General features: G+C 39.1%; 3 non-coding genes across 3 annotated transcripts; all 3 read left to right on the plus strand.

The window, feature by feature from the left end:
• The first annotated feature begins 1,440 nt into the window (after positions 1-1,440).
• On the plus strand, positions 1,441-1,514 carry TRNAN-GUU. The gene has a single exon. It is a non-coding gene; the product is annotated as a tRNA-Asn (tRNA).
• A 1,211-nt stretch (positions 1,515-2,725) lies between these two features.
• On the plus strand, positions 2,726-2,799 carry TRNAN-GUU. The gene has a single exon. It is a non-coding gene; the product is annotated as a tRNA-Asn (tRNA).
• A 3,285-nt stretch (positions 2,800-6,084) lies between these two features.
• TRNAK-CUU lies at positions 6,085-6,158 on the plus strand. The gene has a single exon. It is a non-coding gene; the product is annotated as a tRNA-Lys (tRNA).
• The last annotated feature ends 477 nt before the right edge of the window (positions 6,159-6,635 follow it).

Genomic DNA, 6,635 nt, shown 5'->3' on the forward strand with positions numbered 1-6,635 from the left:
TCCTTTATTACTTTATTAATATGATGTAGAGCATATGAGAAAGCCGGCTAAGGCCAACCAAGTAAGTAGCCTTACTATAGGATAGGCGAGACAATTGTTTGATGTATGACGTGCACTGACACGTGTCCTTTATTGCTTTATTAATATGATGTAGGACATATGATGTATGATGATGTTTTACGATAATTATGATGTGTTTATGATGACGATGTATGCTAAAAAGATGATCATAGTTTAGCTTTTTTCTTCACTCTCTTTGGCTTATTATTTATATCTCTAAACATCACCATTTATTGTAACTAAATTCGAAAAGGTAAAAAGAAGATCTAAGAAGTTCACATGTCATTTAATGATATAACCCAACCCAACCATGGTTAGTGGTAAAAGTCATTCATTTTCCCTAGCCATTAGACTAATACACAATAATTTGTATTGTGTCAAAAGTGGGATTTGAACCCACACCATCTCAAGAGGACCAATCGACCATCCTAACTACTTATTAATAGATCCCACATTGATTGGAGAGGGGAATGAACCATTCCTTATAAGGGTGCGGAAACCTCTCACTAATAGACGTGTTTTAAAACTATAAGTTTGACGACGATCCATAACAGGCCAAAATGGAAGATATCTCCTAGCGATTGGAGAGGGTGAGGAAGCATTTCTTTTAAGGGTGTGGAAAAACTTCCTAATAGACGCATTTTAAAACCGTGAGGCTAGTGGTGATACGTAATGCAGATTATTGTAATTAAATTCGAAAAGGTAAAAGATCTAAATAAAAAACACAACAATTTGAATTGTGTTAGAATTGGGATTTGAACCCACGCCCTCTCACAAGGACCAAAACTTGTGTGTGGGGCCTTAGAACACTCGACCATCCTGACTACCAATTAATAGATCCCATATTGGTTGGAGAGGGAAATGAACCATTCCTTATAACAGTGGAAACCTTTTCCTAATAGATGCGTTTTAAAACTGTGAGACTGACGGTGATTCATAACAGGCCAAAATGGAAGATATCTGCTAGCGGTTGGAGAGAGTAAGGAAGCATTTCTTTTAAGGGTGTGGAAAAATATTCCTAGTAGATGCATTTTAAAACCGTGAGGCTGATGGTGATACGTAATGCGCAAAGTGGACAATATCTACTAGCGGTGGGCTTGAGCTGTTACAAATGGTATTTGAGCTAGTCACCAGGCGATGTGCCAGCGAAGACACTGGGCCCCCAAGAGGGTGAATTGTGAGATCCCAGATCGGTTCGAGAGAAGATAAAACATTTCTTATAAGGGTGTGAAAATCTCTCCCTAGTAGACTGCCAGTGAGGACACTAGAAAACCTCTCCATACTAGATTCGTTTTAAAACTGTGAGGCTGACTGCGATACATAACGAGCCAAAGCATAAAACATCTACTATTGGTGGGCTCAGACAATTATAAATATTTTGTTGGAATAGCTCAGTTGGTTAGAGCGTGTGGCTGTTAACCATAAGGTCGGAGGTTCAAACCCTCTTTTTAGCGATGGCAATTGTAACCAAATGTTTCTTATGAAGATAAGATAGCTTTTTAGGTAGATACGACTAGTTGAAATCGCATTTGAGCCCAATACCTTCATGGTCTTGGTATCCGACTTTACCCCCAGGGGTTTGTCATAAACTGAAATCGGATCCATCGAACTTATCAATTCCAATATTTGAACTTATGCTTTACTCCTAATAGGGGTTCGTGAAGATCTTTCTAGTAAAGATATTCTTCAATCTCTATCTTCCATAAACTGAAATCGGATCCATTGAACTTCTCAATTCCAATCTTTGAATTTTCCATCTTCACAGATTGTGGTGAATTTCACCTACCTCTGATACCAGTGGGTAGAATCGCACAACAATGCACACACTCGATGAGAAAATGCAAGGAGAACTCTCGCTAAAGAATTTGCATTATAAATTCAGGTATTTCCAGTAGCAGAGAACCCAGAAAAAGTACATTTTCAAAGCTGTCCCAAGGGGATATATATATATAGTTCAGTTTACTATATATAGCTTTACCACATATAACCATGTAATATGTATAACTATCTACCATATATAGCTTTAAATTCAAAAAGGTAAAAGATCTAAATAAAAAAGTTCATATCATTTTATGATAAAAGTCTAGCACCTTAGACCACTTGGCCATCATGACTACTTTTTAACAAATCTCACATTGGTTGGAGAGGTGAATGAACCATTCCTTATAATGGTGTGGAAACCTCTCACTAATTGACGCGTTTTAAAACTGTGAGGCTGACGACGATCCATAACAGGCTAAAATGGAATATATCTACTAGCGATTGGAGAGGGTAAGGAAGCAATTCTTTTAAGGGTGTGGAAAAATCTTCCTAGTAGACGCATTTTAAAACCATGAGGCTGGTGGTGATACGTAATGCACCAAAGTGGACAATATCTGCTAATGGTGGGCTTGAGATATGATATCAGAGATAGTCACCTGGCGATATGCCAGCGAAGACGCTGGGCCCCCAAGGGGGTGGATTGTGAGATTCCAGATCGGTTCAAGAGAAGATGAAACATTTCTTACAAGTGTGTGGAAACCTCTCCCTAGTAGACTGCCAACAAGGACCTGGGAAACCTCTCCATAGTAGATGCGTTTTAAAACCGTGAGGCTGACGACGATACGTAACGTGCAAAAGCAAACAACATCTACTAGTGCTGGACTCGGAGAATTTAAAATTATTGGCTGGAATAGCTCAGTTGGTTAGAGCGTGTGGCTGTTAACCACAAGGTCGGAGGTTCAAACCCTCCTTCTAGCGTTGGTGATCATTTGTTCTTTATGAGTGTCTTGATAATATTATTGTCTTACATATTCTATTGAATCATAACCCTTGAATTGTGTTATAAGATGTTGAACACCAATTCCTGATAGCCTGCTTCAATCTCCATCTTCCATAAACTGAAATCTTGTCATCGTGGTAAATTTTGCAAAGAAGATGCCTTGTGCTTCCACTGCTTTATGGTCATGGTATTATGTTTTACCCCAAACAAATCTTGTCATCGTGGTAAATTTTGCAAAGAAGATGCCTTGTGCTTCCACTGCTTTATGGTCATGGTATTATGTTTTACCCCAAACAGTGGTTGGTTCGTGAAGACCTCGGATCCTTTCCATCTTGATGGTGGTGAATTTCACCTTGTTAGGATCACACTACACACATAAGAAAATGCAAGAAAGAAACACTGAGTCCAACAAAGAGTTAAAGGAGGAAAACGATGAGAAAGAGACAAAGATCCATTAGTTCGACCCAACACAACCCAATTATAATAGCCAATCTATTTGTCAAAAGAGGGATTTGACCCACGCCCTCTCACGAGGACTAAAACTTGAGTTTGGCACCTTAGACCACTTGGCCATCCTGACAACTTATAAATAAATCCCACATTGGTTGGAGAGGGGAATGAATCATTCCTTGTAAGAGTGTAGAAACCTCTCACTAATAGACGTGTTTTAAAAGTGTGAGGCTCACGACGATCCAAAACAGGCCAAAAAGGAAGATATATGCTAGCGGTTGGAGAGGGTGAGGAAGCATTTCTTTTAAGGGTGTGGAAAAATCTTCCTAGTAAACGCATTTTAATACCGTGAGGCTGATGGTGATACGTAATGCGTCAAAGTGGACAATATTTGCTAATGGTGGGTTTGAAATATGGTATTAGAGCTAGTCACAGGCGGTGTGCCAGCGAAGACGTTGGGTCCCCAAAGGGGTGGATTGTGAGATTCCAAATCGGTTGGAGAGAAGTTGAAACGTTTCATATAAGCGTGTGGAAACCTCTCTTAGTAGACTGCCATCAAGGACGCTGGGAAACCTCTCCATAGTAGATGCGTTTTAAAATCGTGAGGCTTATGACGATAAGTAATGAGCCAAAGCAGACAACATCTACTAGTACTGGGCTCGGACAATTTTAAATAATTGGTTGGAATAGCTTAGTTGGTTAGAGCGTGTGACCTTAACCACAAGGTTGGAGGTTCAAACCTTCCTTTATAGCTTTACTTGATATAGCTTTCTACTATTACAAAACTCACACCTATAATAACCAAACTCGACGTTGAAACGTTTGGTTCACGATACAAAAAAGACCATCGATGATCCAACATACACGAGAGGTGAACTTTAGTTAGTTGTGCTTGAATAACGTCGTGTGTCGTCAAAATCCAGATTCAATTTTTAGTTTTTAAGAAGCTCATAGATGTGTCGTTTTTGGCATCTACAAGCCACAAGACTTCGTAAAAAAGAAGTAGAGAGTCCAACAAAGAGTTAGAGGAGGAAAACGATGAGAAAGAATGTTGGAAATAGCCATAGAGAGGAAAGAGATGAAAACTAGAAAATCGCGTTGAGTCGGGCGAATAAGACGAATCTATCGAATCTAGATCCGAATCCGGATCTCGGTTAAACTTAAACCCACAACCCACTTTCAATCCATTGGTTCGGTCCAACACACACTCACGACCCAATTATAATAGCCAACCCAACCCAATGTTTGCAGCCTAGCTCAGCAGCCTAGCACCCACGATCCCACGTCTACCCATCCAACCCGCAACGCCTGCAGCCCAAAACCTGACAGTCCATGGCGAAGCCCAATTACCTAAGATCCATCTACAATAGCCCAGCACCCATGTCGCGACCCAGTAATCGTCCCTTGACCCGCACGTCGACCCAATTTAGTCTGCACAAGGGTCAGCGCCTTATTGCGCCACACGTCAACTTACAACAAAAACAACCCCTCGGCTTCACAACTCAGCATGGCTGCGCATAGTCCTTATGCTTAAAACGCTCGGTTTGCCTATTCTGACATTGACTCCTACAATTTTTTACCCTCTCGGAGCTAATTTGACCAAAATTAAGATAAATAAGGCCAATATGATGCACTTTTTCATGAATTCAAGTTCAACTACATTATAAATGTGAAATGTTAATGAAATGAAATGAACGCTATAATAGGAAACGACAAACCGTAATGTTTGGAGAAACTTCGAGGAACGAAAGCTTAGCAAATCCGAAAGTAGAGAAATGCCGGCAAAGGCCAACCAAGTAAATAGCCTTACTATAGGATCGAGTAGGCAATTGTTTGACGTATGACAACACGTGCCTAGTTGCACTGACACGTGTCCTTTATTCTTTATTAATATGATGCTTGACATATGATGTATGATGATGTGTATGAGTTATATGATTACGTTTGATGACGTGTTGACGATGTATGCTAAAACGATGATCATAATTTAGCTTTTTTCTTGACTTTCTTTTTCTTATTATTTATATCTCAACCTCACGATTTATTGTAATTAAATTCGAAAAGGTAAAAAGATTTCTAAAAAGTTCTTATCATTTCATGATAACAACCCAACCATGGTAATAAGTAGATGTTTTCCATTTTTGCTAGCCCATTAGAGTAACACAATAATTTTAATTGTGACAAAAGTGGGATTTGAACCCATGCCCTCTTACAAGGACCAAAACTTGATTTTGGCACCTTAGAACACTCAGTCATCCTACAACTTTTTAATAGATCCTACGTCGGTTGGAGAGGAGAATGAACCATTCCTTATAAGAGTGTGGAAACCTCTCTTAATAGACGCATTTTAAAACTGAGGTTGATGGTGATCCATAAGAGGCCGAAATGGAAGATATCTGCTAGTGGTTGGAGAGGGTAAGGAAGAATTTCTTTTAAGGGTGTGGAATAATCTTCCTAGTAGACACATTTTAAAACCGTGAGGCGGATGGTGATACGTAATGCGCCAAAGTGGACAAATTTGTTAGATGGTCTTGAGCTGTTTTAAATGGTATCATAGTTAGTCACCAGGCAGTGTGCCAGCGAAGACACTGGCCCCCAAGAGAATGGATTGTAAGATCCCAAATCGGTTAGAGAGAAGATGAAACATTTCTTATAAGAGTGTGGAAACTTCTCCCTAGTAGACTACCAACGAGGACGCTGGAAAACCTCTCCATAGTAGATACATTTTAAAACCGTGAGGCTGACGGCTATGCGTAACGAGTCAAAGTAGACAACATTTACTAGTGGTGGGCTCGAAAAATTTTAATTAACAGGCTAGAATAGCTCAGTTGGTTAGAGCGTGTGGCTCTTAATCACAAGATCGGAGGTTCAAACCCTCCTTCTAGTGAAGGTAATCAAGTGTTCTTCCTAGATAGCGTCAATCGAATCGATCCTTGAGCTTCCATTGCTTCATGGTCATGGTAAAGATAATCTTCCTACCAATATATATAGCTTTATACGCTTGAGAAATGTTTGGTTAGTAATTTAGAGTTATTATTTTTTAAGACATTTTGGCTAATTATGGTCATTAAGTATGAATGTTACAAATTTTGGTGGGTTACAATTTAGAGTAATTTAGAGTTATTGTATTTTAAGACATTTTATTTACTTTAGGTTACATTTACATAATGGCTAATTATGGTCATTAAGTATGAATGTTACAACTTTTGGAATGCCTTTAATAGTTTCATTTTGAGGCTTATAAAGCCATGTATGTTGTATTTGTAAGGTAGATTTGGAAAATATATATAAAAGGAGCATTTGTGCTTTCTTTAGCCAATGGCCAAGTTTCTTTGTAATTCTATGTAGTTTAGGTTGCATGTAG

This window comes from Cucurbita moschata, unplaced genomic scaffold (assembly GCF_002738365.1).
Source record: "Cucurbita moschata cultivar Rifu unplaced genomic scaffold, Cmos_1.0 Cmo_Scf00227, whole genome shotgun sequence".
Classification (NCBI taxonomy): domain Eukaryota; kingdom Viridiplantae; phylum Streptophyta; class Magnoliopsida; order Cucurbitales; family Cucurbitaceae; genus Cucurbita; species Cucurbita moschata.